The sequence below is a fragment of the Mustela erminea genome, chromosome 4 (assembly GCF_009829155.1).
Source record: "Mustela erminea isolate mMusErm1 chromosome 4, mMusErm1.Pri, whole genome shotgun sequence".
NCBI lineage: Eukaryota > Metazoa > Chordata > Mammalia > Carnivora > Mustelidae > Mustela > Mustela erminea.
The window spans coordinates 81,799,998-81,822,623 of record NC_045617.1 but is presented as its reverse complement, the minus strand read 5'-3'; the positions used below and the strand labels follow the sequence as shown (position 1 = coordinate 81,822,623).

Sequence of the window (22,626 nt, the reverse complement as noted above, 5' to 3'; positions counted from 1 at the left end):
CTACAAAATGCAGAACCGTGAAGAGAAGCATATTCTATTATTCAATGGTATACCTCTCTCCTACTACAAATCTGCTCTTTTTTCACAATGCCTTGGCTCAAGCGGAATACTCCTTTTACTTCTATTTCACATGCAGTATTGGTCATGAAATGCTATCAGGTTTGCTTCTTTAGCACTTGTGGGATCTATCTCCTCTTCTCCATCTTCTCTACCTCAGTTCAGGATTTCAGAAATCTCTCCCTCTTGGTTCTTACTGGCCTCTTTTCCCTTCTTTAATATTCTTTCAAGGTTTTCTCATAGCAGCCCAGAGGATCTTTCTAAAAGCCAAAACTAGCACCCCCCTCTTAAAAAGGCACACAGCTGCTTAAAAATGCACACAGTTGCCCCAGGATGAGGCCACACTCTGAAGCTAGCTCACACCATCTTCTCTCATTGGACTCCCGCATCCCTTTCTGGCTTCACATCTTGCCACCTTTCTTTTGTTCTATGCCCAGGCCACACTGTACTACCTTCAGTATGGCTTCGTAAATGTCACCGAAGGAAGGAAGGAAGGCCTGTTTCTGAGGGGAGAAGGGGGTCCTAGATGAGGAGGGTTTGTTTCTTCCTTTTAAAACACTTCAGCCCCATTTCCAGTTTCCTGAACCAGAGCGTTTAAGGCCTTGTTTTTCCTCTCTTTCAGGAGGTTTCCAGTCACTTATGTCTTGGGGGTGTATATTTATCTCCGTCTCTTTTCTTTGTGAACCTGGAGGGCAGGGGAAGCCATTTTGGTCTAAATGTCAGCTGTCAACAACGGGACATTCGAGTGCACAGCCAGAGCTGACTCTGACAGAGTGATATTTTTCTGTGAAGACTGATTTATACGGGAGAGTGTATTCAAATCACAGATTTCATTTAGAGAATTATTTTGCTGCCAACACCAGCAGCAACAGCTGATAATGCCACAGTGCTCATTCTTCCTACCAATAAAACAAAGTACACTAATCTATTAAAAACAGCACCGAGCTTAAATCTGTGGTAATCATCCAAGACAATTCCCAGTTACCAAGTAATTATTCTAGAATGAAGTTTCCTGTCTTGCTAAGTGAGTAGGTGTGGTCTAGGTATTCCTTAATTGTCTCACATCTATTTATAAACAGGCTTATTTCCAAGTATCCAGTGTCTCCTTTCTAAAAATAAGACAGATGGGTCTATATATCTCCCATGTGCTGTGCTTTAACACAGCGTGAATAGAAAATTAACACTGATACCAGTACTGTTAAATAATAACAAGAGTACTTTGGTTCTGTTATGTGCCAGCCCAGTTCTAGGTGCTGGGGATGCAACAAACAAATCAGTCAAAAATCTACATGTTCATGAGCTTTATGTTATTACTTCACAACTATGTTATTACTTACTTCACAATTGTATAGGTTGATTGCAAAGCATTTTCATATACATGCCTACTTTGGTCTTCACACCAACCTTTTGAGGTAGGTAAGGCTTTTATCCTCCTCCTGAATTAAGAAAACTGAAGTTTAGAATGTCTTGATGACTTCAACAAGAACATATAACCAATAAGTGGGAAAGCTAGGATCAGAATCACGGTCACCCGAGTCTAGTGCTGGCATGATTTCCACTGTCCCATCTTGTCCATGGTAATCCAGTTTCTTGAACCAGTAAGCCTCATGCATTGTGCACCAGGAATGAAGATAGCTAAAGTACCCCACTGCAAGGAGACCCACTGTTTTCCTACTGGCTTTCCTTTCTTTATACCTCTGATGACTTTTTCCTTCTTTTTCTGACTCCTGTCTTGTGTCTTTTCTACATCTTCTCTTTGTATCCAGATAGCATTCTTCACGGGCTTTCAGCTCATGGTTAGATGTTCCCATTGCCTATATCCTCTCCAGTATATTCCTTATTCGATGACTAAACTAATGTATCTAGTAATATACCCTTGAGTAAAATGACTAGAGGTCAAATATTACTTGTACTACTCAAGACAAAAGGTATTATTGATGTAGAGAAGTAAGACAACATGTTTATTTTTATATTTTATTAATAACACATGTGAAGAGTCGAAGAAGGGGAAAGTTCCTTGTCCCTATTCAATATGTCTCTTCCTGGTTCCCTTCATTTTCTCACCACTGGGTTTGACTTATTCTCTGGGGTTCCTGCTTCATGCTGCCCCTAAATCTATCTGTGGATATTGAGAGATGACTTGAAATGGACTATGAATCAAAGAGAGAAAACAGCATCAGGAAATATAACTCTGGTAGGGAAGCTGGGCGAAGGAAAGTTTGGAGCGAAGTATGCTCATGGTGTGAGGGACAGAGCTGTTTACCCCAGAGGTGAGAGAGAGTTCAGCAGGTTGGTGGTGAGAGTGGCAGTGCTACAAAGACAAAGATTCTGTGATCTCAAGGCAACCCCACATAGTATGATGAAATTATTTAGGAAAGTGGTTCTCAAACTTGAGCAACAGAATCACTGGGAAGTATTGTTAAAACAGGTGGATGGAGGCGGACCTGGGTGGCTCAGTTGGTTAAGCGTCTGATTCTTGGATTTGGTTCAGGTCATGATCTCAGGGTTGTGAGATTGAGCCCCACGCTGGGCTCTGTGATCAGCATGGAATGTGCTTGGGATTCTTTCCCTCTTGTCACCCTCTTCCCTTCCTTCTCCCCTGCTCTCCCCACCCCCCAAATAGGTTGTTGGACTCTACTCCTAGAGTTTCTGATTTAGTAGGTCTGATAGTGCTTGCTAGTTGGGGAACTTTGCTTTGAGAACTACTGATTTAGATGCTACACATGTCATATAGGGAGGGTATATAGCCAAGGAGAAGACATGCATTTCTTTCTCACTCCCTCTCTTTCCTCTTACTGCCCAACAGAATCCCTTTACTTAGTGTTTACAGCTGACCCTCAGAGCCTGAAATGCTCAGGCATGCAGTTTCTCATGTAGATAGAACTGACTGCCGAGGAGGCTGAAGGGAGTAACCCCAGGCTGAAAATAACCTGGTGTTCAAGGGCACATCTGAGGTCAGCCATGAATTAAGCCTTCTAGAGCCTTCTGCATCTGCAGATTCCCACCTTGTACAGCATGCATTGGGAGAAGATGAGTGGCTATGAGTGGCTATGGTTCACAGTCATACATGAGTGGGTTGGAGAGGAATTCACACATATTCCTCTAGCAAACAATAAAACAGCTTTTGGTTAAATGGCTAGAACCTGTGATTTGATATTGTAGTAAATAAAAGATAAAGCACGTTAGTATCACTTGCTTCTTGGTTAATGTTAATAGAAAAAAAAAACAATGCATTAGTTTGTGTATAGTAAGTAACATTTATTTATGAGCACTTAGGAGCATTTTACATGTGTAACATACTTACTCTCGCAACAACCCAGTGTGGTAGGTATTGCTGTTATTATGCTCTTATAAATGAAGAATCAGAAGCACAGAGAGTTTAAATAACTTGCCCAAGGTCATTCAAGCTGTAAATAACAGAGGCAGGATTTGGATCAAGGATGTCAGGTGCCAAAACCTGGACTTGCTTTTAACTTATTCAGGACTGTTTTGTGCTCATCACCTGAGCAGGGGGCCTTTCATACACCTTAACAAAACTGTTCCTCAATTTTGAATGAAGTAGACCACTAAGAAAGCCACCCAGAGTTAGCCAAACTCAAGGTCAGGGGCACAGCCTTGCATAAGAGTTGAAGAGTCTCCAGGGCTACCCTCATTTCAGACTAGCTGACTAGTTTGGGAGTCCTTAAGGAATCTCTTAATTAATTTCAATAATTCACTGAATAATTCACAGAACTCAGGAAGATACTCCACTTAACAATTACAGTTTTATCATAACAAAAACGTACCAATTAGAAACAGTTTAAAGAAGAGGCAGTGAGGGAGAAGCTGTAAAGCTTCCATTGTCTTCAGGGTTGTGCTATCCTCTCCATATCAAAGTAGAAGATACTCAAATGTATTGCCAACCAGGGCAGCTCCCTCCAACTGTGATGTCCAGAGATTTTATTGGGTATTTCTTTATTTAGGTATGATGGATCAAATCATTGGCCACATGACTGAACTCAGTCTCCAGTCCTCCTCTCTTGCCTGGAGGTAGGGCTGATATCTTGTAGCTCAAATCCTCAGTGCTCTCTAATCACAAGCTTGGTCTTTCTGGTGTGGCCACATCCCTGTCTGAGTAACCTCATTAACATAAAATGTCAGGTGTGGTCCTGAGACCCACCATGAATAACAAAGACACTGCATTCACTAGGGAAATTTCAAGGGTTTAGAGGTTACCTCCCAGGAACTGGGGACAAAGGCCAGCCAAGTTCTTTATTACACAAAAGCACAGCAGAGGAGGGTGTCAGAGTCAGGATGCAGGCTCAGAAGTGACTTTTATGACATCTTTTAGGTCAGCAGCACTGTTTCTATGCTAGGCAGAATTCTGAGTGTCACAGAAAGGGAAAGAATTTTCTCCTGGAATTTCTTCAAATCACCAAGCACTAAATCAGGAAAGGTGACACCGGCGAGAGTGTCTAAATTAGGAGGAAGCTAGAGAGCTCTAAGTGGTGGAGGCTGCCGGTGAGCACAACATGGCAATTTGCAATGAACTCTCTGGCAGACAAACCAAACACAAACTCCATAGCAAGGGAGTGAGTCTTTGCTGTGTGAATTGAAGGCCACAAGACTCTGCAGTTGTGAAGCCTTTATGCGCCCAACATGTAAATTACAGTGCTTGTGAATTGGGGTTGCTTCACATGTAAATGAGAAAATGCTTGAGTTAACCAAGTCTGTCTTTGAAAAGAATGGATATCTAGGAACTAAAGACTGAACTGAAGAACTTACAAATAATAGAGGGACAGAGCGGTTGTAATTCCAAGGGGCTTCTAGAATGAAAAATAATGAGGGGTGGATGGGAGAGGGGAGAGTAAAACATCAGAAGAAGCAATCTTCCATAAAATCTGCTTGTATGCCATTAATGTATGTCTCTCCAAATAAGAGCAAGCAAATGAGAAAATAGCAAGGAGGTATAAAGGCTGGGGTGAGCTCTGAAGGAAGCACGTTATGCATGGATGGAGACTTTTATTTTAAAGGGCTGGCTGTTATTAAAAAAAAAAAAGGAACATTGCCCATTTATGTTTATAACTCACTCAAAACATGGGATTTCCTATTACGTTCGAGCCCTCTTTTCTCTAAAATTTAAGTCCCTCAAATCTGAATGAAATCAGGATTTGCAGTAGAAAAGGGGAAAAGGTGAAGGAATGCTTAATTTTGCTTGTCTGTATGCATCTGAGTGTCTTGGATGTTTGCCAGATTGATTGGTTTTGTCTTCTTGTTGGCATCCTCCGTTTACTCATCATTCATTACCTGGAAGTCTGAGAGGGGTGGGGTTTTATGATCACTAGGACGGCTTTTAAACCACCGTGCTTCTCCATTTAGGTCCCGTGCTACTGTTGGGGAGGAAGAATTTATACTGCCCTTCAAGGTCCTTCTAGATGGACTAAGAATCAATTGACATAAGAAAGATTAATAGGAGAAAATCAGATATAATTTTGTAGGTACAAGTAATTGACACAGACATGGAGATTCCAAAGACAGCTAGGCAAAATGAAGTGTATATGTCATTCTGAACTAAGGAGAAGGGGGTAGGGATCTGGGACTTCAAAAGAAGGGAATGAAATTCACAGGATATGAAAAAGTAAATGTCTGGTAAACAAATGTTTGCTGAGCCATTCAGGAACAATGGGACATCGAGGGCTTTGATCAGATAGGCCTTGCCAGGTTCCTCCCTCTGCCACACCAAGTTCATGGTATAATGTCACTATCTAAGATGCTAGTTCTCTTCCTACAGTAGGTTCTTTATTTAAATTCTGTTAGGCGGTTGAGGGGGGAGACAAAGAGCTTTTTCTGAATCCACTGGGTTTTGATTGCTTTTTCACTCAAAATACTCTTAATGCCAAAGTGGCCCAACTTGGGGCAGCGTGCCCTTGGCCCCTACACTGCCGGTTTAAGCAACATAAACTGGTGCACAATAACAAAGGGCTTTTGCTTTTTTTTTTTTTTAAGAAATAATTTTTTTTTTTTAAGGAAAAAAAAAAAAAAAGAATGGGTTAGTATTCAGATGCAACAACCAGCTTTGTTTATAAGTTGACAGCTCTAGGTAATGAGGAATTCAGAATGTCCGTGGATGCTGAGTGACACTTTTACATCATGGCACTGCAGTCTTTGCTCTGAAATCAGTTGCTTCAGATGTAGAGAAAGCAGCCACTGCTGTGCCTCAAGAGCTCATCCGTGGGCTTTGAGGCTTAATTCCTCCTGTTCTTTCTGAATTCTCCTTTTGGAGGTCTGTCCTCATCAGCCAGATGCAAATCCAGTGTTGGCAGGAAGGAAGATCTTTCCCTAAGAGGCATGGGTCTCAATCCAGAAGGAAAGTTGTGAAGGAAGCTCTCAATTAACCCAGCCAGATATGACGCCAGGTAGTCACAGGAATGGAAGGGAAACAGACTTCTGTATCTGCCTGGACCTACATTTGTACCTAATACTTTTGCTTTGTACTTAATAGTCTGGGACAAGTCTTTGTTGTTGTTGTTGTTGTTTACTTTTCTGAACCGCCATTTATCTGTTTGTGAAACTGGGGTGATCCTAAGATCTACGAAGGCTGTTTTGGAGATTAAAAAAAGGAACAGGGGCACCTGGGTGGCTCAGTGGGTTAAAACCTCTGCCTTCGGCTCAGGTCATGGTCTCAGGATCCTGGGATCGAGTCCTGCATCGGGATCTCTGCTCAGCGGGGAGCCTGCTTCCCTCTCTCTCTCTGCCTGCCTCTCTGCCTACTTGTGATCTCTGTCTGTCAAATAAATAAATAAAATCTTTAAATAAATAAATAAATAAATAAAGGAACATACACCTGTGTGGTACCTGAAACGCAGTATGGGCCTCTCAGGAAGAATATGTTGACTATCAGGTAACTATATTGCTAATGCAACATTGAAGCATGCAAATAATTTTCATTGACTTTAAAAGTTATTGGCTGTCTTGGAAAACCACTCTGTATTTTCCTTTACTCACATGTTACTATCACACTCCTGATACCCAGTGGAAAGGTTTTCCACACATCAAGCAATTTTGTGACACCAGCTGGGTGTCCTACAGTTCATTCAATTCCACTCTGACACTGTCTCCCTGGAGTTAGCATCAGATGCCATAAGTTAAGAGCTCAGCCTCACAGCACAGTCTCCACTGCAGATGCCAGGTTGTCACTATCCATCTTGCTTACTGGTTATAAGTCAGGGTTCCCACCACCCCTTCAGGGGTTCAGTTATTTGCTAGAATTGGCTTGCAGAACTCTAGGAAACACTAATGTTTACAGGTTTATTATAAAAAGATACAATTAAAGGCTACAGATGAACATCCAGCGGGAAGAGAAGTGTGGAGCAGGATGTAGAGGAAAGGGCTCAGAGCTGCCAAGCTCTGTGGGAGCAGTGTTCTCCCAGTGTCTCCATGTGTTCAGCAGCCCTGAAGCTCTCTCAACTTCATTCATTACATAGGTGTAATTGATTAAGTTGTTGGCAGTTGGTGACTGATTCAACTCCAGTCCCTCTCCCTTCCCCAGATCTTGGGGAGGTGGGGAGACCACGGTGAGACTGAAAATTCCAGCCCTCTGATCACGTGGTTGGTTCCCCCTGGCAACCGGCCTCCATCCATAGGGACTCTTCAGGAGTCATTCATGAACACATACTCGGGTATGGTTGAAGGCGGCTAGTCGTGCATAACCAAAAATACTCATGTCACCTTTATTGCTCTGGAGCTATTTCAAGGAGCTGGGAACAAAAGCTGACCCTATAGCTCTTGTTACTTAGGAAATTACAAAGATTTTAGGAGCTGCGTACGGGGAGCCATGGATGAAGACCAAATATATTTCTTATTAGAAATCACACTATCCTAATGCCCAGTTTATCTTATGAGCTGTCAAATTAGTGACCTGCTGCTTTGGGGATCATAAGGTCTAGCTGAGTACATTCATTTATTACTGTTCATTTATTGTTACTAGTGCCATTTGGCTGTCCTGCCCTGATACCTGCCTTAGTAGAAGGCCAGTTCTGTCGGGGTGTGGAGTGGGTGGTTGTGCCCACCCAAGCCACTGCCCCCTGTGCCCAGCCCTGAAAGCCTGAGGGAGCACATTCCACCTCCTTGTCGAACACGGTCTTCCAGAAATGGCAGGGAGGCCACCACATGGTGCTGAAGGAACCCAAATGTGTGCTTGCTCATCTGTGAAAATGCCAGCCGTCTCTGCAAGGGGAGGCAGCTTGTGTGGAGCTGGGAGTCACCACCTCTCTCCCCTTTCCTTTCTCTTTGTGGGAGGGAGTGGACCTCTCTCCCACAAAGAGGGATTAGAGCCCAATGGGTATGAACTTGCTTTGTTTATGAGTGCAGCTTGTCCAGACTCAGAGGATTGTTTCGGCGGCCTTGAAATGGTTTTGATTTAACATTTCCATTTGCCATGATTCAGTTCTGCCAGCAGTTATTTTTAACCAGTAATGCCACCTAAAAAAGCTTAAGATTACTATGTTTTATCAGCAGATGCCTCCTCGTGAGCTTACACCGAAAAGGTAAACACACCAAAATACTGTTATGTTCTGTCACAGAGCTGGCCTTGGAGCATTTAAATAGCATGTGTACTCGTTTGGAGTCATGACAGGTTTTTCCCCTTTCGTCCATCTGTCCTTCCTTCCTCCCTCCCTCCCTTATGAGGGAACTGGTTGAGCTAAGGTGATAAGAATCTTTTCCTTTCCAAATTCATATTAATAGGAGAAAGGCTTCACATTTATTTAAATTCTATATGACATAGGAACCTTTGGAAGGAATGAAGAAACAGTTAAATACTGAGTATTTTAAAAACTTAAGTTTGATGAAGATTGGACTGTCATGGAGGAATACGTTGGGGCAAAGAGTATGAGGTAAGCATAGTAAACTGAAAGAAATTTGGTGAGACCTGTTGGGATTCTTCCCAGAGTCCCTTTGTCTTCAGAGACTTGGCTGCTTTTTTTCTCTGGGTATCGGGAGGGTACCTCTCACATAATGGGTTTTGTTTTTTTTTTTTAACCTGTTTCAGTGGAACAGGGCAGGGAAAGATCAGGGTGACCTTCCTCCTTCTGCTGTTTTCTCAAACTCCTTTAGTTTAAAATACTCAGTATATCAAGGTGCTGTACTCTGGGGCATCCTGACCCTTATCACTTCCTTCCTTACTTTTCTTTTTCTTTCTTTTTTTAACATTTTTCAAGTATTTAAATACTCCAGTGGTATGTTTAGAACTTAGATTGTGTGGGGCACCTGTGTGGCTCAGTGGCTTAAAGCCTCTGTCTTTCCATGATCCCAGGGTCCTGGGATTGAGCCCCGCATCAGGCTCTCCGCTCGGTGGGGAGCCTGCTTCCTCCTCTCTCTCTCTTTGCCTGTCTCTCTGCCTACTTGTGATCTCTGTCTGTCAAATAAATAAAATCTTAAAAAAAAAAAAAAAAAAAACTTAGATTGCGTGTCTAGCCTGGTCCAGCAGCTGTCTAACATTACACTCTAGAATACGACTGACCAGGGTCAAATTTACTATTATTGGCTGTAAGGCCCTGGGCAAACTATTGAACCACCTTAATTCTTAGCTACAGCGTCGGTGAAATGTAAATAATAATATTGGGTTCATAGGATTCTTTTGAACTTTAGAGGATTCATGAAGAACAGTGCCAGACTCATAATAAATGCTTAGTAAATATTAGCTACTTTTCTTTATTTACTTGTGGAGAATTTTGTAAGTTTTAGTAATATTATTTGTGATAGTTGTGATTCATTTCTCAGGTTCAGCCACAATAGAAGTTGTATCATAACCAAAACGTATAAAGGGAGAGGTAAAATAATCCCTAATATTATTTTTTAAGTAAATAAATAAACAACTGAGAGTAAAAAGAATACATTATTCTAAAAACTCTCAGTATAGCTACTGAAGACAGGAACTTCAAAGCTTTGGACCAATGTCACCCAGCTCCTAGTGATTTTTAGTTCTTTGGCCTAATGCCCTTCCAAGTTAAAAAGATCCTTAAGGCTGAATCTGCCTGTTTCTCTTCTCTGTCTAAAGCCTACAGAATAACTCCTCCCCTCCAAGTCCAGACCTGTTCGTTCTGTACTGGAACCACGATCCAAGCATTTTTGTCCTGACATGGACATCCTTGCTCCTCCTCTTCTTGACTCCTTCCATTATGGCTTCCCAGATCCTTTCCCATCTTTCTTTCCACAGCTCGTTCTCAAAGCCTTCTGATACTCCACTTGGCTTCCTCCTCAAGACACTACTTTTCTTATAGTCTTCTCAAACTGTAGCCGAGTATTATTTCACATCTGCGGTTCCTCAAAGTGACACAGTAGATCTGTTATGCTGTTTCTTTGTGTCCAGCTATGGCCCAACCCTTCTCTTGTGGACATGCCATTAACTAATACTGCCCCTCTCCCACCTTCTTGCTATTGTCTGCCCCCCCCAGTCTTGCTCATTCATTTTGGTAAATTGGGGGGCACCTGGGTGGCTCAGTCATTAAGTGTCTGACTTCAGCTCAAGTCATGGTCCCAGGGTCCTGCAATCGAGCCCCGCATCAGGCTCCCTGCTCAGCCCCCTGCTTGTATTCCTGCTCTTCTATATCTCTCTCTCTGTCAAATCAATAAAATCCTTAAAAAAAGAAAAAAGATTTTGGTAATGAAGTCAGTCTCCATCCTCACCTCCGTGTCCACAGGAGTGACCCACTGAACAGCCTGGACCTCAGTTCCTTCACCTGTTTATCTCCTCTTCTTTGACCCTTCTGTACTCCATCTCAGAAACCCACACTACATTTACTCCTGGACCTTGTCATCACTATCTCCAAAGTAAATAATTTAATTGTTCCACACTCTGTGTGAAGCTTTCTTTTGTTTTACTTTGCTTGCTCCATCAGTCACACTATGACCATTCTTTGGCATTCTTTCTACCTCATTATTCCCTTTAATTCATTATTCAAGCATCTTATAATAGCATGCTTATCTTAGGTTCCAAGAATTCTTTTTAAAAAAAAATATATATATATTTATTTATTTATTTATTTATTTAAGAGAGAGGGCACACAGAGGGAGGGAGCACACAAAGGGAGAGGGAGAAGGAGACTCCCTGTTGAGCAGGGATCCGGATGCAGGGCTTGATCCCATGACCCTGGGATCATGACCTGAACAGAAGGCAGATGCTTAACTCACTGAGCCACCCAGACACCCCAAGCAAGAATCCTATTAAAAATAGGACACCCCTACCTTTCTTCTCAAATTTTTATCACACCCATCAGATAGAATATGAACTGTAGAAGAACACGCCTATATGCTTTATTTGTGCCTATTTCTGACCAGTGCAGTACTCATAAAGAAAAATCACACTAATCTTGAAGATCTCCTCAGTACTACCAGGCAACACTCTTCCTTTTTCTCTCTTCAGCTCAGTCTGTGAAACTCCACTCTCAAATCCCAGTCATCCCTCTGTCTCTGCTTCCTTGTATGTCATAGACAAAATAGTAACCATCAGTATATCAGGCCTGCAACTAAATGTTGATAATACTAACGTTAATCCCCCAAACCTGTAATATAATACTCATTCTCTCCCTCAAGCTCCCTGTACAATCGAAGAGCAGACTCCGTAAAACTAAAAATGCCCCCCCGCCCCACCCAAGTAAGGTTTGTATACTATCTTTCTGCTTTCTCTAGAACCTTAAATGAAGAACTGTCCTTCCTCTTTCATTATAGTCAATGCTGTTCTTTCAACGGGAACTCATAAATTGCTTGATTCTTCTCCCCACACCAAGCCAAGGGGCTCATTTTCCTAATGGCACCACCATCCACCTAGATGCTTGTGGGAAAAGTCCTCAGACACCCTTGTTCTTTTTCTTTCACAGCCATACAATCTGTCAGCAGGAACTATTGACTTTACAACCACTGTAAGCGAAGTCTGATCACTCCTCACCATTTCACTGCTATATCTGTTTTACATGTACCACACTAGGAGCCCTCTAACAGATTTTACTTTGTTGTTGTTGTTTGATCTCCTATAATCCATCTCCATGCAATAGGGAGACTGATTGTCATAAAGTTTGAATAACATCATGCCCCTCCCTCGGTTGAAAACTCTATAATACATTCTTATTGTGGGGGCGCCTGGGTGGCTCAGTGGGTTAAGCCGCTGCCTTCGGCTCAGGTCATGATCTCAGGGTCCTGGAATCGAGTCCCGCATTGGGCTCTCTGCTCAGCAGGGAGCCTGCTTCCCCCTCTCTCTCTCTGCCTGCCTCTCTGCCTGCTTGTGATTTCTCTCTGTCAAACAAATAAATAAAATCTTTAAAAAAAAATACATTCTTATTGTGATTAGAATAAAATAACAAGATTCAAAGTCCTTCTTTGGCTGATGGGCTACGCTTACCTCTTAGATGTTATTTTCTACCACTTTCCCTCATTTACCACACTCACTGGCTATCATTTAGTCCTTTAGATATACCAATTTTTGTGTCCCTACCCTAGAGTCCCTCTGTTTTGCATGCTTTTGCCTCATATTGTTTCGTGACTAGATTTTTTTTCATCACTTCAGCCTCTACTAAAATGTCACCTCCCTTCAGAGGCCTTTCCTCACTACTTTGTATAAATAACACTGCACCCCTTAACATCACTTTGTATCATTTTCTTCATTGCATTTACCACCAACTAATACTAATATCATTTGCTTATTGTTTATTAGTTTTCCCCTAATAAATGGCAAGCTCATTATGGATAGGAATCTAGCCTGTTTTATTTGTTGCTCTTCTATAATGCTTAGAACAATGTCTGTTATATAGAAGATGCTCAAGAAATGTCTATTAAATGAAAGAATGGGTGGACCAAAAAACTAGATCCTTCCTATAAATATTTACAGTTGCTAAGTTTGTGCTTTCGAAAAAGAAAATCAAAATGAAAACAAGCAAGCAAAAAAACCTCATGCCTGCTTTCCAACAATTCCCTCCATTACTGCTCTATTTTCTGTTCCGTGTTCTAAATCCTGCACTCTCAACATCCAAATCCTTTCCTCCCATTTTCATTTGGGCTGCATATCTACTCAGTAGAGCCTGGGGAAAGAACTGGGAAACACATGTAAATATATTTTTCCTTAACTATTTGCCCCTCAAATGGAACTCTTTACCAGGAAAGATTTTCTTTATTGCCCAAGAAAGCTAGAAAAATGAACACATAGCCTGTCAATGTTGGACTCTGTCTTCTTCGTTGGGGCAATATTTTAGATAGATCCTAGTTCTAAGAAGAATGGTCTAGAGACTAGACCAATTTTTCTACATATAAAAAAGTTTTCAAAATAATATTGGGCACTTTTGGATTTGAGTGTAAATTAGACATACACACCTATACACACATGGGCAAAGTGTGTGTGTATGTGTGTGTGTGATCAGAATTGTCAGTATTGATTAGTAGAGATAGTAATAAATAGTATAGATAGATAGATAAATAGATAGTTTGGATGGTGTTGGGGATCAGGGAAAAATTATAGATATTTTCAGAGAATTTTCAGAGAATTAAGTATTCCCTCAAATTACAGCAAATTCTACCCTTGCCTGGAGTTTTATCAGTAGGTCTTTATGAACCCCTAGTTCTCACACTGTTTTGGCACAATGAGAACTTTAGATCCTACCCTGAGGTGCTATGATGGGTTAAAGCGCTTTCTGAATCATTCCAGAAAGAATGAGCAGTATAAAATTTTAGTGTGCAATCCACATAATGATTTGGAGATTGATAGTCTGTGTTTGGTGTACACTGTATACAACTCAAATGTTTGATTCATTAAAAAATTCTGCTGCTGCCAAATCACAAAGAATTCATTGCTCTGCCAGGCCAGGATAATATCCCTCTGGAGCTTGATATTTAACTGTACCAGTTTACTAGTTCCATAGTTCTTCTATAATTAAAGTATGAAGTGAGATTTTATCATGATCAAGACTTGTTTGTCACAGTCATCATATTGATGCCAGTGCCTAAGCTACTTCTGGATAAATTGGTTTAAGAATATGAAGGAGTCACGGTAGATTTTATAAATGGTGATTTATCACTGTCTTGGGCTCTGAGACAGTCTGCCTGTATATCCATAGTCCCCTGTGGTGGGAGAGGCCAGAAAACTCCTTAAGATGTGGAAGATCCTCAAAAATGCTAAAAGTGCTAAGAGGTCCTTGTTTGCAGATTCCTTTTTGTTTATTTGTAGATACTTTTTAATGTACATGTGTAAAAATACCTTGGTTGTATGATTAAAGGAAAGGAAATTACTTGAGAATCTTTTCTCAAGAACGGTCTTTTCCTAAAATGCCTTGTCTGTTGCTGCACTGTGTTATTACTAGCACATGGGTTGGGGAATTGTTTTGGAGCCCATTTATACTGTTTTCCCATGTGAAAAATGATCAATCAACTACTATCCATTAATTTTTTTCTTTTTTTATATCAAGCCATAGATGGAGAAATGAGTTTAGCTTCTTATGTTTCCCTGACATTTTCTGGGTATATTATTGTCTCACACTGGAAAAATTAAACTTCTTGTAAGATTAAATTGCAATTCTTATTGCTTTTCTTTGTTTTGAATCATTCTAAAGTCCTCTATGACTATGCTCCTTTGAAGTCATTCCTGCTGGATAAATTATAACAGCTTCAAGTCAAAGAAACTTAGAAAACATAGTGAAAGTTAATGAAGAAGAGTACCAAAGGAGAAGATTAATTTAAAAAGGAACTTCACATGTAGGAACAACTTCCTCATTACTGGGAATCACTGTAGAGGGAAGATGAGATTCAGATAAGAAATAGTAAGGCAAAGCCTTATGCTAAAATCTGAATGTTTGAGATCATTGGATTTAAGGGATTCATCTACTCATAGTAGAAATGGGTGATATAAACAGATACGGAGCATATGAAGAAATACATATATCCAAAGGTTTGTGATTATGTCAGGTCATTGATCATAGTCATGTGGTTGGGAGTGGAAAGACTGCAGAATACTAGCTCTTAAAATCCCAAAGACAATGACTGATAATCTCTATGGGGTTTTCCCTGTGTTATTTCTTTCCAGTGCCAGAGGTATAGTAGCCTTCTGTTGGGCGCCTGGGTGGCTCAGTGGGTTAAAGCTTCTGCCTTCAGCTCAGGTCGTGATCCCAGGGTCCTGGGATCAAGCCCCACATCGGGCTCTCTGCTCAGCAGGGAGCCTGCTTTCTCCTCTCTCTCTGCCTGCCTCTCTGCCTACTTGTGATCTCTGTCAAATAAATAAAATTTTTTAAAAAATAGCCTTCTGTTCAAGGCTCATATATCAACTTTCCTTACTACTCAAAAAGGAAAGCACTATAATCTAAGTAAATAATGCTCAGGATCAAGCCTTCAGCTGAATACGAAACTTTTATTAGAGTTTCACTATCTGGCAATTAGAATGTAAGAACTTCAGAGAACAGGGACACCTGGGTGGCTCAGTCAGTTAGGTGCCTGCCTTCGGCTCATGCCATGATCCAAGGGTCTATGGATTAAGTCCCACATCAGACTCCTTGCTCAGTGGGGAGCCTGCTTCACCCTCTGCCTGCCACTCCCTCTGCTTGTGTTCTCTCTCTCTAACAAATAAATAAACAAAAATCTTTTAAAAAATGATTTTGGAGAACATATAAATCTTTACTGGTTAGGGACAGGTGCTCAACCTTTACTGGTTAGGGACAGTACCTCTGGCACTGGAAAGAAAAACATAGGGAAAACCCCATAGAGGTATCAGTCAATGTCTTTGGGATATTAAGAGCTATTTAGTTGACCTAAATATTGCGAGAGGAGCGTGTGGTAGAAAGAGGAGTTATTCTGAGTTAACTTTTCTTACAATAAGAATAAGTCACATAAGGTAGAAGCAAGTGGACAAATGTAATATATTAGAAGACAGAACACCAGCAACCCACACACAGGTGATATTCAGCAAATATTTACTGAGTGAATGAAGACAGTAATTCTAAGGCATAAAAGACTAAACTTCATTTGAGATGTTGAGGTGTAGCAATGTAAACCTTTCTTAATCCATATGAGGCAGTGTACTGAGGCCAGGATATCCTGAGCAAAGTGCACAAAAATCAGGAGAAGAACCTGTAAGAAACATTAAGAAACTGGTAGATCCATGCTTTCACTTTCTAATAGAAGAACTCAGCAACCATACTGCACATACTAAAAGCTGGGCCGCTTTTAAGGCACATGGGGAGATTTCACAACCTGGCTTACTGACATAGTCTAGGCCATTAACAGCCTTCAGAAAACCCTTCTTTATACCTAGCATTACCTTTCTCGTTAGTCTTTCATTCAGCTTAGAATTATTAAGGGCCTTCTTTCTGTTAATCACTGGGGATATACTGGAGAGCACACCAATAGGGGTCGTCTATAATAACAGGGGATTAGAGCCAAAAGAACTACAAGTCTTAAACCCTCTTTATGGAATTTCTGGAGACACCTAAAAACAACAGAAGAGATAAAAATAAGGACATTGGGGCACCTGGGTGACTCAGTGGGTTAAAGCCTCTGCCTTCGGCTCAGGTCAAGATCCCAGGGTTCTGGGGTCGAGCCCTACATCGGGCTCTCTGCTCTGCGGGGAGCCTACTTCCTCCACTCTCTCTGCCTGCCTCTCTGCCTACCTGTGATCTCTGTCTGTCAAATAAATAAATAAAATCTTTAAAAAAAAAAAAAAAGAAAAGGACATTGGAGGAAACTTTAGCCTCTGACATTACAGCAAGGGCAAATGGTAAACACAGTCTAACTCCTAACCAGATAAACATAAAATTTCACTCTAAAGTCCTCTCTACTTCACATTTGTTTGCTAGTTTGTATTGTTTGTTGTATCATGTATAGCTTTCCACAAAAAGTTTTAGGGTGTGAAAAAATGCAACACAAGAACAACAACAACAAAACACTATATGAAAAAACAAAGCAAGCTTTATGATCAGATTTAGACAAGGCAGAGATTTTAGAATTACTAGACTGGGAATTTACAATAACATTGATTATTTGCTAAGGACTGTAATGGAAAAAGTGAACAATATGCAAGAATAAGTAGTTAATGTAAGCAGAAAAATGGAAATTCTAAGAAGGGATTGAAAGGAAATACTAGAAAGCAAAAGCCCCATAAGAATCCCTTCAGTGGGTTTATTAGTGGTCTGCAGATGACCAAGAAGAAAATCAGTGAGCTTGAAGATATGTCAGTACAAACTTCTAAAACTAAAATGCAGGGGATATTAAAAAAAAAAAAAAAGAGTTGAGAAAAGATGGAATAGAATATCCAAGAACTGTGGAATAATTGCAAGAGGTGTAACATACATATAATGTGAATATTGGAAGGAGAAGAAAGAAAAGATAACAGAATAAATATATAATAATGGCTGAGAATTTTCCAAAATTAATGATAGACAGTAAACCACAGATCAAGGAAGTTTAGAGAACACTAAGCCAAATAAACAGGTACCTGTATGGCTCATGAAGCAGTATAGTGTTATTTGAGAGGGGACTTGGATTACTCATAAATGTACACTGCAAGACAAAAAAGGAAGGAAAGAACAAAGACAACAAATAGAAAACAGTTACAAATATGACTGATATTAATCCGGCTATATCAATTATCATTTTAAATGTGAATGTTCTAAATATATCAATTAAAAATGAGGCTTTCAGATGAATAGAAAAATAAGCCCCAACTATATAGTCTACAAGAAACCTATTTTAAATTAAAAGACATGGGTAGATTAAAAGTAAAGGAATGGAGAAAAATATATTAGTGCTAACACTAATCCAAAGAAAGCTGGCATAGCTATATTAATTTTGGAGAGAGTAGACTTCACAGCAAGGAAAATTATAGTAACCTCTCAATATCTTTTCTAGCTATGTCTTCATTTCTTTAACTTTTTCCCCTAGGTTCTATTTCCAAGTTTATTAGTGTAGAGCAGAATACCAGGTACCAGTTATCAATCCTAAGGGAATAGAATATCGTGTACCAGTTACTAATCCCAGGAGAGGACTCTAAATGCTCATTGCATCTTTGTATTGGAGTCACTGGAAAACACAACACAGTCAAGTACTGAACGGAACAGTACTTTATAGAGAGGAGACAGAGCAAGATCACCTTCAGTGACGGGTATCAGCCTCCCATGGCCAGTGGGTCTTTCCCTGTGGCCAATGCAGAGCAGTTGGCCTACAGACACCTCATCCTCTCCTTGTGGAGGACAGGTGTAACAGTAGGGTGACGTGATGCACATGCTGTTAGCAGTGACAAAAGAGTAGTCACTGAACTTCAAGTAAGTATGTTCCCACACAAGGTGATAAACCAGGCACAAGCTGCATGGATTTTTTATCTCTTGGTTAGGAAGTGTTCCAGACCCAAGGCCCATTCTTATGTGGGCCAGTGGAGGTTGAAAGACTGCATCTAGGGGACTGCCTTTTCCATGAGATAATTAACTATATTTCTGACTTTCCTTCTCAGATTGTTCATATTCCAGAGCCCAGAATTATAAATTAGTTGTCCAATAGCATTTAATAATGCTGTACCATTTTCCTTATTTATTTATTTATTTTTAAAAATTTTATTTGTTCATTTGACAGAGAGCAAGAAAGCACAAGCAGGCAGAGCAGCAAAGAGAGAGAGAGAGAGAGAGAGCAGGCTCCCCACTGAGCAGGGAGCCTGATGCTGGCCCTATCCCAGGACTCTGGGATCATGACCTGAGCCGGAGGTAGTTGCTTAACCAACGGAGCTACCCAGGCACCCTAGTTTTCCTTATTTAAAAAAGCATATTGTCTCTCTTCTAAGCTGCAGCTGTTAAGATACCATAGTGCCAGTGTCATCTTTTAGATGATGTGTCGGCAGTGTTCAATGACTTGTGTACTTGTCTTTATTCAGCATGGTGTAATACATAACACTATGAACAAAAAAGCAAAAATAGCAGTATTAGCTAACTTAAACCAAGCCCTTCTAGCTGCAATACATCATTTAGTTATCATAAGAGATAGATACTGGTTTTATCCCCAGTTGTACCCGTGGGGAAACCAAGCGTCAGAGAGTGAACCGTGGAAATCAGGCAAGGCTGTTCAGTTGCAAGGATGGGGCTTGAACTTGGCAGTATTGAACCCCAGAGCCCAAATACCTAACCCCTACATCTTAACTTCTTTCCTTATAAACATTGTATTATCACGATAATGTTTTCCATTTGCTTCACATATTTAAGCCATGGTCTTGGAATATTTTAGCCCCCCAAGTGAATTGTTGTATTTTGTTTCCCCCCTTGGTTTCTTAAATTTCGCATTGATAATGCTTGGATTCTTTGGCTTTACCCCAAAGATGTTTGGTCTCCTCTCCACTGTTTCAAGCTCTCATTCCTTCCATTATACCAATCAGTTGAAATCTTTCTCCTATAACCTTTTACTTTCATCCTGTCTCACATGATTTAGGTTTGGAAAGGGTAATCTTGTTATTTTGAATTGGAATCACGGTCAGTGGTGGTGGGGTGGGGGGAAACAATTTATTTAACATATCTAGTGTCTTTGTGAAATATAAAGAAATCACTACATTTTTGAAAAGTAGAGTAGCTTAAGAGACCCATAATCTGCTGCACTGAATAACCATGCAAATCTAATACAGGGTCTATGTAGAAGCCACTTGGCACAGAAGGTGTTTGTTTTAGACAGTTCTAATTTGATATCCAGACTGCTCTTCCCAAACGGTTGTGTTGAGTTATTCGTTGACTTTTAAGTCACTGTTGTGTTTTAGGAACTCTCCCAGCTCTTGCTTCAGATAATGCTGCGCATCAATCAGCTGGTTTTACTGCCAGCACAGTTCTGCATTGATATAAGAGAGAAACTAATAGTATTTACAGTGTGCTACTTTTTTTGGCAGGTGCTTTGCCAATGTCTTCTAATTACGTGATAGATTATAACTGGAAGTGCATTTCTATGTAATGGCAGCACACTGTGGGTGCCATTATGAGGAATTACATTTTTAACCACAAAAGAGTAAAATGACTGTTCAGAGAAGCAGGCTCTAGGATATCATTGCTTTTGTGAAATAGAATTACAGTGTATGTGCAATTAAAGAAGTTAGCCTTGACCTTCAGCATGTCTATCAAGGTCATTATCTGTTGTGTTCCGAGACAGCTTTGTTTCAGATCTTGTAGCTGTTCCAGCTGAGTCTGTCAAGTGTAACTTTATCCATAATTCCACATTGACATGCTGTCATATTCACCCTGGGAAGAATGATTCATGCTTAGTGTGTCAAAGCTGGCCATCAACTGTCAGCAGGGACAGGAGATAAAGAGAAGATTTGTAGAGGTGAAGAGGGTCCTCAAGCTGCTAGAAAGGAGGAAGGTGCACTGACCAGATAGCACTGAGTACTGAGCACTTTTCGGTTGACAAATGGAAGTAGAAGTAACATTGCAGTACCAACCAGGAGAAGAGAAGTGATAGGAATCAAGGACAAAGTTGTGGTTTTATTGATTAGGCCGTATTCTCTCCTATTTTTTTCTAGAATAAAAATAACTGTTCATAGTACTCCAGAGTTCACTCAATAATTAACATTAGTTGTTTCTTTGAGGCTTCATCACCAGAATTTTAAAGTGGACGGTGCGTTTTACAGACACTGAACCTGGCCAGCAGGGTGCGCTCCTTGCACCACACCAGGTACTGTTTTGAACCAGAGACCCCTGGAGTAGTTTGATCTTATCTCTGAAATTTTCGACTCACACTTTCCCCTACCACAGCATAACTCCGCTAAGGTTCATATAAGTCTTTCAAATAAGAAGGAATAAACGAGCAAAGAATTGGATGACAAAAATGACAGCAAGCCTACTCCTACCCAGGTAGAAAATGTATATGGATGCCTTAGATCCAGTAAATATGTGGCTAAGGTTAATAAAACTGTTAATAATAAAAACAAAAAGTCTCTTATTCATGTCTGAGTTAAGAGAAAATATGAAAAAATCAATTTATCTCCAATATGTGTTTTTATTTGGAGATCTAAGTTTGAATGGTTGGAAGTAAACATGGAAATTTTCACTTTCTCCTTGAGATAATTCAAATATGCAATTGAGAGATAAACTTGGTGCCTTGATAAAGGAAGACTTGGTAAACACAGTATTTCATACTGTTCCTTTTTGTAGTGTCTTTAAGTTTCTTTATACCCCAAGGCTTTCTCTGCCACCATACTGTAATGCAGAATGGGCGAGAGGCATGCATTTCTTCTGTAAAGTGGGAGAAAGGACATGATGAAAGAGAGGGGAAAAGGAGCACAGGCATGACCGTCAACTATAGATTGTCAGGCAGACCCACTTAGGAAAGCATATATAGGGGAAGCTGATTATCTGTAACTAATGTCTTCAAACTGGATCTTGCTTGCAAGCATTTGTAAAGTTTCTGTGGGAACACATAACCCAGTTTGATGACCACTGGATTATAAAATGAATACAAGAGTGATCAACATTTTACAACTTTGCAGGAAGTGAAAATCTTGAAGGTATTTCTAGAAATAAAAGCCTTCTTCTAGGGGCACTGAAGATGTATTGCTTAAATATAATGCCTGTAACTGTAATTTAATTCAAGCCATGTTTACTACCATCTAAGATGTATAGAATAAGCAATACGCATCCAAATGAAAGGGACTTGACAATTTATATTATTTAAATAGTGCTTTAGCTTCTATCTCATGCTAAATGAAAAAGTTAAATATATTGTTATATTAATCCTTTTTAAATTACTACTTTAAAAAATAGTTACTTTAATAGAAGTTATAGCCCTGAAGACTTTTTTTTTTTTTTTTTTTTTTTTTTTTTAAAGACAGAGAGTATGAGCGGCTTGGGAGGGTCAGAGAGAGAATCTCAAGCAGGTTCCACACTCTGCATGGACTTCAGCATGGGGCTCTTATCTCACAACCCCAAAATCATGACCTGAACTGAAATCAAGAGTCAGATGCTCAACCAGCTGAGCCACCCAAGCCCCAAGCCCCCTGCTCTGAAGACTATTTTAAAAACCAAACCGGAGGGGCACCTGGGTGGCTCAGTGGGTTAAGCATCTGCCTTCGGCTTGGGTCATGATCCCAGGACCCTGGGATCGAGCCCTGCATCAGGCTCCCTGCTCAGCGGGGATCCTGTTTCTCCCTCTCCCTCTGCTACTCTCCCTGTTTGTGCTTTCTCTCACTCTCTCTCCTGCTATCTGTCAAATAAATAAATAAAATCACTAAAACAAAACAAAAACAGAAGTGAAATGTCAAGGTGTATCAAAGAGTGGAGTAAAAAATGCAGTGAAAGGGCTGAAAAAGGTGAAGGTAAAAAACCAGTGATGGTTTATATGGTATAAAAGAAAGTGACTTAGAATGGTTAATTCATGCATGTTCCTTTGGTTTTCAAGGTGTTTCACAGAACGGTTTTCCTTGCTGGGCTTCTGGTAGCTCTCCATTTTTTTTTTTTTTCCTCTCAGTTTACCTCTAATTGTATTTACTGAGTTGAGTCCCTGCAATGTGCTTGTTAATACTACTGGGTACTGACGACATGCTGGGGAGCATGACCATCTTGTGAGAAGTTTGCTACTTCTGTCTCCCACTCTGTCCCCTACTCTGGG

General features: G+C 40.4%; 1 protein-coding gene across 6 annotated transcripts in view; it reads left to right on the top strand.

The window, feature by feature from the left end:
• SLC35F1 (solute carrier family 35 member F1) overlaps window positions 1-22,626 on the top strand; it is a 391,058-nt gene that overhangs the window by 175,792 nt on the left and 192,640 nt on the right. The gene's annotated exons all lie outside the window — the stretch shown is intronic.